Below are 14,222 nucleotides of genomic sequence, written 5' to 3'. Positions count from 1 at the left end.
GAGAGTAAAGACCCCCCAAAGACAGAATTGTACAGGAGCAAATCAAAGAGGACCTTTTCATTAAAAGAGAAAACCATTTTCATGGCCATGGAATATACCAGAACTAAAGCACATCTACTAAAGGGGACTAGCTGTCCAGAGAAGGCAGGAGGAAGCACATTATGTTTTTTATAGAGAAATATTCAAAGGTGACATCATAGGACTGTACCACAGGGGCTGTGGCAGCATGCACAAGTACATGTGCACACATCCAAGCTGGATGAGGTCCCTGTGCTAAGTGGACACAGGTTCCCATCCCTAACCAAGACACTATCTCTAATTGGCAGCCACTCACAGAGGAAAAAAATAGTTTTTCCAATGGAGTCAAACTGGTATATAAATCACACTTAAGGCAGGCCCCAGGCCCAGCAGTGAATGGCCAGCACAAAGCAAACTCAATGGTATTCTGCAGGGTTTGGGTTGTTTTTTTTTGAGGTTCATTTGTTTTTGTTTTGTTTTGCTTTGTTTTGTTTTGTTTTGTTTTGTTTTTTGTCTCATAATGCTTTGTTTGGATAATCTTCTTAACCTTTCTTCTCTTTTGTTTGTATATAATTTTGTGCTTTTATGGGTTTTTCTTATGTGTATGTGTTTCTCCTACTTTTTCATGGTTGAGGATTTATGTGTTTATCTATTGCCATTTTCTGAAGAGAGAGAGAGAATGGAAGGACTTGGAGAGGTGGGGAGGACATGAGGGACCAGGGCTGTGATCAAAATACATTGCATGAAAAGTATTTATTTTCAATTAAAAAAAAACCACACCCTGTCAATCATGCCCTTTGCACCCTTCCCTCAATCCTTGAAGAGTTCTGCTTCTCTGCACTGTGAACCCTGCTGTCCCTTACACAAATGGGCCATGTCTTACTTCAGTCCAGAATGATACAAAGAGGATGTATGGCCACAGGGGTGATTGGGAAAGGGGGTGGAGCCGAGTTTGAAGGGTAAGAAATACAAGGAGCCTGAAGAAAGTCTGCCCAAGCAAACTACATATTCACTCTTTATGGATGGATGATGTCTTGACCACTCTTATCCTGGTCACTTTCCTTTCTGATCTTCCTTAGAAGTTAAACAAATACAAAAATGAACAGTAATAAGAGAAAAAGGAGGCAATATATTTTGTTCGTATTCAACATTGCTTACGAAAATTAACCGTGTGACTTGCCACTCTCCGGGTCTCTCCTGATGACGCTGCCCATGCTTGTCTGCTTAGAGCTCAGTGGCACAGGAGAGATAAAGGTGTCCAGCATCCTGGCACCCCAGAGCACACGCATTTAAGCTGAATTTCCTTTCTTCAAATTCCCATTCTGAGTCCCAACCCAGGTCTCAGAGCACCAGGATGTGGCACATTGATGTGGTGAGGGCCCCGGGGATGAAGTTCCCACAACTATGATTGTAAAGGGGGCCCAAGAAAGGTCTAACTCTTTTTAAAAAATAAATGCACTTATTTATTTATGGGATGAGTGCGTGTGTGCTCAAGAGCATTCATGTATGCTACAGCATGCCCGTGACAGCCAAAAGGCAGCTTTGAGGAAAAGGTTCTCGCCTTCTACCCTGTGGACCCACGATGGGACACAGGCCATCACACTTGGTGGACAATTCCCTCTTCTGCTGAGACATCTTGCTAGCCCTCGTTTATGACTATTTCTGCATATGCACATGTGTGCACATATGCAAGTTCACATGTGCAGGTGTGAGTGCGTGTGCAAATATCTGCATGTGGAGGCCAGAGGTTGGTATCTGCTGTGGTTACATATGACTCTCTCACCTGCCCAGCGTTTTTTGTGGGTTCTAAGGATCTGAGCGCTTGCCTTCAAGCTTGCACAGATAGACAGTCTCTACACGTCGAACCATCTCCCCATATTCTTCAGACTTTAATTTTTCTCTTTGATTCTATCTGCCAGGAAGGTGTCAGCAGCCTGAGGCTCAGAAAAGGACCTCAACAGAGCCAACCCTGCCAGCACAGCGATTTGGCACTTCTAGCCTAGGACTCGGGGAAGTTAAGTTTCTAAAGCAGAACAACAAGCCCATGTATACTTTGGAATCCCATATTTATTAATAATTCCTTGCCATAGGCTTATAGGCTGAAATTCGGAAAAGATGGAGAAGAAATATAAACACTTGGAATTAATAGAAGCAGAAAACTTTCCAAGGCAGAAAAAGGAATTCATTGAGTGAAGAAAGACTGAAGAGAGACGAGTGAGTTCTAGGGGGTGTGCTTGTTGCTTCTGTTCAGTGCGTTGCCATGGCATGGCAGACGCTTTGTGGAACCTGCATCTGAGCATCCTGTTTTCACAGTTTGGAGACTTCTCCACACTCAGGCTGGAATCTGGGCTCATTATATGTTTGAAGGCTAAAGGCCTGCTCCCTTCATTTGCATAGACCTGAGTGGAGAGCCAGCCTCAAGAACAGAACAAGGGGATCCAGGTTCACACATTGGGCTCTGTGCATACTCAGTGAGAGACCCCCTACTGTTCAGCTACCTGGGCTTCTGGGCCAAAGTGACCTGACATGTAAAACTCCACTATGACTGTCACTACTGTATACACTACAGCAGTCAATAATGTATCCATACTCCATGAATATCTAATTCTCTAGTTGTAAATGTATTGACTTCACCAATAACATTCGAGGCTCCCAGTAGGTTGGAAAAAAATCTTACATTTTACATTTGATTGAACTAACATATCTGAAATCTTGTTTTTTCCATTCTTTGCCTTAATAATAGCATTCTTTGATATATAAATTCGGCTGCTATGTATCTGAAAATAATCTTTCAGTTTTGTCAGTTATGATAATTTATTTTGCAATTCATCCTGTCTTTTAAAAAAATCCACTTGTGTACTTTAAAAATACAATAAAATGAAATAGAAGACAGCGAAGAAAACAAGCTGGGAGAGGGGTCTACAGGGCTCCCAGCTGCCCCCAGGAAGGCCCATGCCTGTCTTCTCCTGCCTCTCCAGGAGGCACCTTACATATTGCCTCTGGTGATGGTGTTTCCCATCTTTTCCTGTTACTGTGACCCGGTAGATAAAACCAAGAAGCACTTCTTCAATGGAGATCCTTTAGGGGGTCCCTGACAGTCTGGACATGTAGAAATAAGACTTAACATTCACAAGGTATTCCCTGTGGTACCAGAGGGAAGCTAGACCCACTGACATCAGCAAGAGGAACAGACCTGCAGGGGTTTAAACACCTGCTCTTCAGTGATGGTCAGAGGGGTGGCAAGTATCCCAGGGTCCCCATAAGAAGCCACAGAGACAAGAAAGGGGCATTGCAAACCAGAGTAGGAGAGAGAATATGGATTTATACATGCACATATCTACTGTCCATATTTGGCAATGCAGTGTGCAGGGTCAAGGGGTCAGGACAGAATCCAGGTCAATACACAGCATGCAGGATCTGAATGGAGCTGGAGGAGAAATGATGGAAGTAGCACTGTCAGCTTTGGGGCATCATCCTTGAGATGGTGGTCCCAGGACCAAGAGACATGCACACTGAGACACTTTGCAAACTGGAGCTGGCTTTACCCTGCCTTTAAGCCACTTCCCCTCCCATCAAAAAAAAAAAAAAAAGAAAAGAAAAGAAGTAGGAAGAAAGGAAGGGAGGGAGGGAGGGAGGGAGGGAGGGAGGGAGGGAGGGAGGGAGGGAGGGAGGGAGGGAGGGAGGGACAAAGAGAGGGGAAAGAGAGAGGAGAAGGGAAGGGGACGGGAAGAAAGAGGAGGGAAGAGGAGAAGAGAGGAGAGGAGAGGAGAGGAGAGGAGAGGAGAGGAGAGGAGAGGAGAGGAGAGGAGAGGAGAGGAGAGGAGAGGAGAGGAGAGGAGAGGAGAGGAGAGGAGAGGAGAGGAGAATGGGCACTGCAGGGGAGGGGAAGAAAAGAGAGGAAAGAGGAGGGGAGAGGAGAAGTGAAGAATGTTATGCCAATGAGGAACGAGCACTGCAAAGCCTGGTCACTATGGCAAGATCTCATCCTTGAGGAACCTTCTAGACATGGAAGGTCCCTCTGTCTCTTTTCTGAGGTTTGTGCAGAAGAGAACCAGCCAGTGAGGTGCTGGTCCTCCTGCACAAGCTGCAGATGTGCAAAGTTGCATTGCTTTCATGCAGAGCATGGCAGCGCCTGTGTCTACACTACTGCTCTGATTCCAGGAGAAAGTGAGTCCCAGGCATGTCACACCGAGGGCCTCAAGATGGAGGACATGAGAGCCACACCTGTACGGGGCTATGGTAGAAGGCAGGACAGATTTTGATATTAGATTCTAGAGCTGAGGCAGAGTGGGGACTTTACGGGGCCAGGGCTGGGTGTCCAGCATGATCCTGGGGGTGAGGGGGCCAGTGAGGCTCACACCTCATAGCTGGATATGTGTGGAAGTGTTTCCTGCTCACAGCTTCCCTCTGTGCAGCACAACCTTCCTCCTCCAGCTGATAAGTCAGGGTGGTACTTGTGACATCCACCTGTCAGTCACTGAGCAGAGAGGTCCAGTTGATAATTAACTGGACAGTGCATTAGGTGAGGATTCACAGAGGAAGTGTGTGTGTGTGTGTGTGCGCGTGTGTGTGTGTGTGTGTGTGTGTGTGTTTGAGAGAGAGAGAGAGAAAGAGAGGGAGAGAGAGAGAGGGGGAGAGGGAGAGGGAGAGGGGGGAGGGGGAGGGGGAGAGAGAGAGAGAGAGAGAGAGAGAGAGAGAGAGAGAGAGAGAGAGAGAGAGAGAGAGAGAGAGAGAGGAGAGAGAGAGAAACTTCTTAAACGGCCTTACATGATAGGTGATTGGTCCATTTCATGCTTTTCTCATTGCCATAACCAAATGCCTATCAAAAACAACATAAGCAAATAAGATTCTGGTTTTATCTCACACTTAAGACTACAGTTCCCTCCCAGGGAAGCCATGGGGTTGGTATGTGAGGCAGTTGGCCACACTGTATCCACAGTCTAGAAGAAGATAGACATGATGGATGCTGGCGCTCAGCAGGCTTTCTTTGGATGCAGTCTAGAAATTTGACACCATAGAAGAGTCTGTCAGAGTGCCTCTTTCCTCTTTGGTTAAACAATTCTGGAAACACAGCCAGAGGTGTGCTTCCACAGTGATTATGAACTCAGTCTAGTTGACAATGAGCACAGACCATCAAACTGACAACAGTCCTCGGCACACTAGTAAGACAGAGAGCTAGGTACCTACCCAGCCCAGGAAGCTCAAGAGTCCTGATCTGAGACTAAAGCTAGGTCTTCCCTGGAAGTCACTGTGATGGGTCCAGTTTGAAAAGCCAAAGAAGCTAAAGTGATATGGCAGCAAATAACCAAATTAACATAGATGTGCTCATTCAGGGGGATGTGGAGGTAGGCCAGTGAGAGCTGCCTTTTCTTTGGGCTTTTCTTTTTCATCCATCTGGTCCTCCAGGTGCTGGAGGCAATGTTAACATCAAAGGCAGATTTCCCCCCCACACACCAATGCTCACTTTCCCACTATCTATCCTGTCTAGAAATGCCCCCATGGACACACAAAGATGCCTTTCACCAGACTCAGATAATCCCTTCGTCAAGTCAAGTTGACACCAGGACTAACTTTCATCAGGTCATCTGGGTTCTTTCCAGCTTCTGGCTATTATAAATAAGGCTGCTATGAACATAGTGGAGTGTGTGTCCTTCTTACAAGTTGGAACATCTTCTGGGTATATGCCCAGGAGAAGTATTGCTGGATCCTCTGGTAGTACTATGTCCACTTTTCTGAGTAACCATCAAACTGATTTCTGGAATGGTTGTACCAGCTTGCAATCCCACCAACAATGGAGGAGTGTTCCTCTTTCTCTACATCCTTGCCAGCATCTGCTGTCACCTGAGTTTTTGATCTTAGCCATTCTGACTGGTGTGAGGTAGAGACTCAGGGTTGTTTTGATTTGCATTTCCCTGATGATTAAGGATGTTGAACATTTTTAGGTGCTTTTCAGCCATTTAGTATTCCTCAGTTGAGAATTCTTTGTTTAGCTCTGTACCCCATTTTTTAATAGGGTTATTTGGTTTTCTGGAGTCCAACTTCTTGGGTTCTTTATATATATTGGATATTAGTCCCCTATCAGATTTAGGATTGGTGAAGATCTTTTTCCCAATCTGTTGGTTGTCTTTTGGTCTTATTGACAGTGTCCTTTGCCTTATAGAAGCTTTGCAATTTTATGAGGTCCCATTTGTCGATTCTTGATCTTATAGCACAAGCCATTGCTGTTCTGTTCAGGAATCCTTCCCCTGTACCCATATCTTCGAGGTTCTTCCCCACTTTCTCCTCTATAAGTTTAAGTGTCTCTGGTTTTATATGGAGTTCTTTGATCCACTTAGACTTGAGCTTTGTACAGGAGATAAAAATGGATCAATTCGCATTCTTCTACATGCTAACTGCCAGTTGACCCAGCACCATTTGTTGAAGATGCTGTCTTTTTTCCACTGGATGGTTTTAGCTTTTTTGTCAAAGATCAAGTGACCATAGGTGTGTGGGTTCATTTCTGGGTCTTCAGTTCTGTTCCATTGGTCTAACTGTCTGTCGCTGCACCAGTACCATGCACTTTTTTATCACAACTGCTCTGCAGTACAGCTTGAGATTGGAGATGGTGATTCCAACAGAGGTTATTTTATTGTTGAGAATAGTTTTCTCTATCCTATGTTTTTTGTTATTCCAGATGAATTTACAAATTTCCCTTTCTAACTCAGTGAAGAATTGAGTTGGAATTTTGATGGGGATTGCATTGAATCTGTAGATTGCTTTCGGCAGGATAGCCATTTTTTTTTTTTACTATATTAATCCTGCCAATCCATGAGTATGGGAGATCTTTCCATCTTCTGAGATCTTCTTCGATTTCTTTCTTCAAAGACTTGAAGTTCCTATCATACAGATCTTTCATTTCCTTAGTTAGAATCACACCAAGGTATTTTATATTATTTGTGACTGTTTTAAAAAGACATTGTTTCCCTAATTTCTTTCTCAGCCTGTTTATCCTTTGTGTAGAGAAAGGCTGCTGATTTGTTTGAGTTAATTTTATATGCAGCTACTTCACTGAAGTTGTTTCTCAGGTTTAGGAGTTCTCTGGTGGAATTTTTGGGGTCACTTACATATACTATCATATCATCTGCAAATAGTGATATTTTGACTTCTTCCTTTCCAATTTGTATTCCTTTGATCTTTTTCTGTTGTCTAATTGCTCCGGCTAGGACTTCAAGTACTATATTGAATAGATAGGAAGAGAGTAGGCGGCCTTGTCTAGTCCCAAACCACATGCTCATCTCATTAGATGCTGAGAAAGCATTTGACAAAGTCCAACATCCCCTCATGATAAAAATCTTGGAAGGATCAGGAATCAAGGCACATACCTAAACATAATAAAAGCAATATACAGCAAACCAAGAGCCAACATCAAACTAAATGGTGAGAAACTGGAAGCAATCCCACTAAAATAATGGTGCGTTCTTATGAAATCAAAATGAGTCACTATTTTTTTTTTTTACCTCAGGAGGGAATAGCTGGGCACGATGATGATCAAATCAAAGCAAGCCTGGAACCCTCTCAGAACTATAAATGGTTCCATGGCTGCGTCCCGGGACTTCAGGTCTTCTGGACTCCCAAGGGTTTTGGCAGTTCTGCTTTTCTGCCTCTGCCCTCCACAGCACACAGTTCATCTTAATGACTTGGGCCAGCTCCACTGCACAGCACATGCTTCCCTCAGCAGTCATTGCATTACAATGGTTCCTTGAACAAGCTGGAGTATCTGCTGCTACTGAGGCTGTCTTCACCAATGGCCTTTCTTTGGGGGTCCAAGCCCTTCCACACAGGGCCAAGCCTCAGCTGCTTTCTTTGGCCACTTCATGTCTTTAAAACCAGTACTGCTGAGGACATTCTTAGACATTACCAAGTTCAGCTGCCAATACAAAGTACATCCTTGGACCCCTCTGGACCACACCTTCTTCCGTGCATTGACTCTGAGGAAACGCTCTCAGAAGATATCATATCCCCCAGTGCTGGTCTCTTCTTAATCACATTAATTTCTCAGCTCCAGCTAACCATCATCTCTGTGAAGTAACACTTTTCCTTGAGCGGTGGCAGGCTCTTGCTGGTCACATTGACACTTCACCCCCCAGCATCACTGAGGTGACATCTTCTGGGAAGTGTTTTCTGAGAGCACTCAGAAGCTGTGCTCCAGAGATAGTCAAGGTCGTACCTCATGCTGCAGCTATACTATGTAGTGTGTAGGAGTCACCCAGGTGGTACTGCTTTGGAAGGCATTAAGGCAACTGAGGAAAGGCCACTGGTGAAGATGCAGCCTCAGTTGCAGTTGATGGCTCAGAACTGAAGAGAATCATGCAAAGGATTTGAGGCTTGGCACCATGAAGAGAGCCTATGAGACGCTATCGGTGAAGCACAAGATCCCCGCATATTGAATAAACCAGTACCATGCAATGATCGCCAAGAACAACAGCAGTCCAGTCGTTGGAGTGGATCAATCTGAGCTTAGAGGGCAGAGATGGAGAAGTGACGCCAGCCCTTTGGAGGATCCCAGAAGATCATGTGTGGATCCCAGACACTGGAACAAGAAGTTGTGACATTGAAGTTGCCTTGGACACCCCAAGATATTCGAGACGCCTGAACCGTGGGATATATCTGAGGAAAGCTACTACAAGGAAGTGGAACCAGTCCAGGAAATGAAGTTTGTTGCTGTCAACAAAGATGAAAAAGGACTTAGAGATCTGAAGACCACTTTGACATCAGATACGGAGATGCAGAGTTTGGAGTTTGCCCAGATAATTTCCTGTCTTGATTTGGGGATTACAGTAGAAATTAGAAGAGACTTTGAATTTTGAACTTTTAACATTGTTGAGACTGCTATAGACTATGGGGACTTTGGAAGTTGGACTAAATGTACTTTTTATTATGCTATGGCTAGATATGGCCCCCATAGACATTGAACAAAGCTATTGCAGCCAGGGAGTGGAATGCCTGGCCCACTATTTGGAAGTGTGGCCTTGTAGGTGTGTCACTGTGGGTATGGGCTTTAAGACCCTTGTTCTAGCTGTCTGTAAGCCAGGCTTCTCCTAGCAGCCCTTCATGAAGATGTAGAATTCTTCGCTCTTCTAGCCGCATGTCTACCTGGATGCTGCCATGCTCCAGCCTTGATGATAATGGACTGAACCTCTGAACCTGTAAGCCAACCCTGATTAAATGCTGCCCTTATAAGAGTTGCCTTGGTCATGGTGTCTGTTCACAGCAGTAAACCCTGACTAAGGCAAATAACATGCTTTCTACAACTTGTGTCCCTAGGAAATCTCTAAGTCAGAATATTGTGTGGACTTTTAACGTCCTTATAATTTAATGAATACATCAAATTATGCTCAGTTTCAGTCCTTTGGTAGATGCAAATCATGTTCTCATGACCAAATTTACAGATTGCCCTTAAGGTGCCATATCAAGGCCCAGGAAGCATTGGTTTATAGGCGGTGCTCCCCAGAACACCTCTCCAGACTTATATTCTGTGATGTTCATCTCAAGTCTCCTTCTAAGCTGGTTGACTGTTCTACCTTGGAGATATGTTGATAACCTCTATGGCTCAATGAGAGATGTCTCTGATCAGAGAACCTAAGAAAGGAGATATATTCCAGGGGCAGAAGTTCCAAAACAGTGCTTTAAAACTATGCTATGGGGTGAAGGCTCAAGGGAAGTCCATGAACTTGGAGATTTAGAGTATGGCTGGCACTCCCCAAAGGCCTGAAGAAGGGCACACATATCTGATCCAATATGTAACATTTCACTGAAAAAAATCATGCTAGATTTTCCTTAGGGCACAAGTTGTGGAATATTAGGACCTACATGAGAGGAAAGTTAACTCTGAATTTCATTTTAATCATTTTTTAGTAGTTTGTTTGTTTTGGCACTCGGGACCTGCTGTTTTAGTAGGAACATTGTCTACCAGCAGGCTCTTAGCACTTCGAATGGCTTTTGATCATGTTGTACAAGGTGAGCTCAATTACATAGAATGGAACCTCACAGACATTAAAAAAATTGATGCAAGCATTAGAAGTGACACTTGTAATTGTAAGTAGATGAAGATATGCGTTGTGTATTATACTGTGACTAAGTAAGCAATGAAGTAGCATGAGAAGCGACCTCCTCTTTGCCTATGTCTACACACATGCATCTTTATTGATGCATCTTTATTGATGCATATGTATGTGTAGATATGTGTGTGATATGCACTGTGATTGACTTTTCATGAACTCTTAACCTACTTCGTGCCTCAGTTTCTTCAATGGAGAGGCTGGATGGTAAACATCATGGTAACCCAGAGAGTCAGGGATAAAGGTGAACACTCAGGAGACCGGCTGTCCAAACGTGGCCTGAAGTTACAATAACTAATGATTTTTAGCTCCAGTTTTGAAGCTGTGTTTTCTTAGTTGGATTTATGTTAATTTCTGGAAGAAAGCAGAGTAATATTTGACGTTGAAGAAAATGATTTCTGTTTGAAAGGCCAGAGGGTATCTTCCTCAGAGCCGGTATCATTAGGAATGGCGTGTTTGCTGGGTTTTGGGAAGTGTCAGGTAGTTGAGACAATAATCATTCTGAAACAGTGGTTACAGGATTTCTCCTGTGAACCTGACCCCATAGAAGTTCCCTCGTATCCTGCATAACTATTAGCAATTAACTTCTAGGTGTTTTCCTTTGTCGTAACTGAGATGTATTCACTCAAAATTACAAATCTTCAACAAGTTTGGAGGCCTCTCTCCCATAGTTTAAAATTATGTTTTTAAAATTCAAAACAGCAAGGTATAGTAGATCATGCCTATAATCCCAGAACCTGTGATGCCAAGGCAGGAGGATTGTTGTCTCTGTTAACTAATTATTAAAATTAGAATGTGGAATAGCTTTATTATTTCTGGTTGGTTGGTTTACAAACTATGCCCAGTGTGACTGAAGGATGTTTCTGTCTGAAAAGGTGCTGTTCATTGTTTTGCTTTCAAGACAATCCTGAGTTCGTAGGGCACTCAGCATGGTGTAGACACGTGGGCTTTCATTTAGAAACCCATCCCGGGACCACAGTAGTCCATGTGGCATGTTATGGCATCCTAGCCTGTTTCATTTAATGATGGAGAAGATATGAGGCTCTTTCTGAAGCCATGATCCAGTGTGTCTGTGAATGAATGCATGTTAATAACTGCAGTTTTAAGAGGGGAAGGATGCTCTAAGTGTGGATTGTTGCTCTGTGGAAACTCTTCAGAGTAGATGTGACGCACTCGCTGCTTGGGCTTAGGGTGCTCTGCAAGCCCTGTGAGTGACACCTGCCAAACTGCATGGCCTGTGGCCCACCTCCTGTGCGGAACCTCAAGCTAACCGTACAGCAGCAATGATGGTAACTTGTGTTTGGTGACTTTCAGGACCTCTCACACAGTGCCCATGCAGTAAGCACTTGCTGTGTCCCTGGGGTTTTCCAGATGAGGGTCAGGATTGAGGAAAACTGCATTCTGGGTGAGTTTTGCACCCCCGCCGCGCCCCCAGTGTCCTTTGGTTCTACTTACCAGTATATCAGGGAAGTCTTTTCAATAAAAGCTCTCGGGACCTACCTTACAGTCTGATGCTAGAAACCCAGTGCCCGTGGAGACAATAAGAAACTCCAAGAGACCACACACACACACACACACACAGAGGAATAAGGTAGGAGGAAGAGAAAATGAAAAAAAAGCAAACACATTAAATTTGTTGGATCCCTTCCTCCCAATTTTGTTTCTAGTTTTCTGTGGCCGTCGGTATGAAGTTACAATAACTAATGATTTTTAGCTCCACAGTGTCTCTCTGGTCCCTGAGTGAAAATGATTCCAGATGGATCAGGAAGTGAAGCCAACAGTCAAGTCCACTGCCTCAGAATCTGATCCTCATGCCTTGCCTTTATCCCCTGCACCAACGTGGTCACTTCCAACACCACTCTAAGTAATTCAGCCCACTCCGTCATTTCTTAGTAAGTTCTGTGGGTGACCTCTCTCAAGCATGCAGGTGGCTTACTATCAGCTTTATGTAGCACAATTAATACCTTTTCCATGCCCCTTCTTTATTTAGCAGGTACCACCGGCCAAAACCTAGCCATCCTTTAAAGGTAAACTTTGCCTAGTTACACACGGGAATGGAACCATGAGAGAGCTATGATTTCTCGGAACACAATATCTCCATTTGCATAAAACATTTTCCCTTTGACAGGGTGCCAGGAAGGAGCACCCCACTCAATTGCTCACAGTGCTCTTTCAAAGACGTTTAAAACAGGAGGGATTGCCACGGTGGCCTTAAAACAATTATTCTCTCCCCTGGAACCTTTCCGCCCCTTCCTGACTCAGGATGCCATGACTCTGTGAGGGGTTGGTCGCTCAAGGGCCCAGGATAATGGACAAAGGGGATCACCTACATGATGTAATTCCACACAAAGGAGACCGGGTCATTCGTGTAATAGTAGGGTCGAATGGCAGAGACCATAACCCTTAAGTTGGTTGAGAAATAATGGCTGGAGTCAGTTTTTAAATAAAATTGAACTCTGAGTGAGTCAAGAGATCTACACGCTTTAGAGACAAGTGGTCTAGCCAACCAACATCACACTTAAACACGGAGAACAAAAAAACCGATTTCTACTCCCAGGGGTGCCCTGTGATATTCGACAGAATACCAATGATTGGAAAACAAGCACCTTTCTTTAAAATACCAAAGGAATCTGCCTAAATGTAAGAGTCTGGAGTTACAGGGAAATAGAGAACTGAATGTTTTCAATTAAGGACATTGTTTGTCAATACAGAGATGTAGCAGTTACCTTGGTGTTGCCTAGACTGGCCCCGGTGCCTATATGACCACTGAAACATTTCTCTGTGAAAGACACTTCCTGAGGACATCAGTATCTGCCAGCTAGACTGAGTCCAACAGCACACTCTCCATCGAGGCTGGGTCTAATCCCATGAGTTGACAATCTGAATTGAAGCAAAGACCAGCTAGCTCCCACTGAGAAGGGTGTTCACTCCAACTGCCCTCCTGTTGAAACAACTATGTGTTCCTGCCTTTGTATCTGAGCTGAGACACAAGCTCTTCTAATCCTGGAGCCTGAGAACTAAACTATTTCTGTTGCAGACCTCCAGCTTCCCTCCCCCGCCCCCCGCCAGGGGCAAGTACACGCACATAGTCACATCCATTCCTACATACACCGACATGCGCGCGCAATGTATCCATTCTGCTTGGAGGATCCAGAATGGACATTCCAATTGAGTCCTTGCCTGATGGAGCAGAACCATAATGCTCACCTCAGTGTGGTGTGAGAAACTTTCTCATCTGGAGATCAGCACACCAGGGGGACCTGGGAGCATCCACCATGGCTGAATCCGTGGTACCATTTGGCAACAATCCATGGGATAGCAGAAAAGCTTAAAACCCCTTTACATTTCAGCACCTTTAAATTAACTTGGTAATGTTTCCAGTTTCCATTTATGTGCCTATACTTGGCACTTCCTGTTCTGAGGATGCTGGAGGAGGTTCTGGCAGGACAGCATCTCCAGTCCGAAGTCGATTTTGCACCCTTACTACATCTTTAGTTCAATTTTGGAGATTAAAACACTGAGCCAGTTGAGAAAATTGGTTTACTAATATAAAAATGATGATTTGGGGGCTGGGTACTAGATAGAGACTTGGCTAAGTTAGATGTTTGCTGCTCGATCATGGGGACATGAGTTAGGATCCCAGAATCTATTGGAAAGATAGCTATGGCGACAAGGGCCTGTAATCCAGAGCACTAGAAAATTGTTGGGGGCTAGTTGCCTGCTATGTTCTGCTTCAGTGACAGACTCTGTCTCAAGGGAATGAGCGGGAGAATTCCTGACATGGCTTCCACGTGGTTGTGGTGTCCGTACTCTGACAAAGAAATACACACACATACATATACCACATTCACACACATAGACCTACACACACACACACACACACACACACAGGTTAGTTATTCAAGTGTTATATTTCTATTTTTTCCTATGTATAGATCGTACTTTTACTCCTTCCTTCTTACTCCTCTATCATGTAACACAAGATATATTGACTTATTATCATATCTAAGTATGGTTCAATTTTACTATAACCCTTGTATTATGGGATATTAAAGGAAAAACTGAACAGAACTTGAGGGTTTCACCTTTTCTTCTAGGGAGAGGTTG

The sequence above is a fragment of the Mus caroli genome, unplaced genomic scaffold (assembly GCF_978045245.1).
Source record: "Mus caroli unplaced genomic scaffold, Mus_caroli_1 scaffold_19, whole genome shotgun sequence".
In the NCBI taxonomy this organism is placed as follows: Eukaryota; Metazoa; Chordata; class Mammalia; order Rodentia; family Muridae; genus Mus; species Mus caroli.
The sequence above is the reverse complement of the archived record's forward strand: the minus strand, read 5'-3'. Positions refer to the sequence as shown.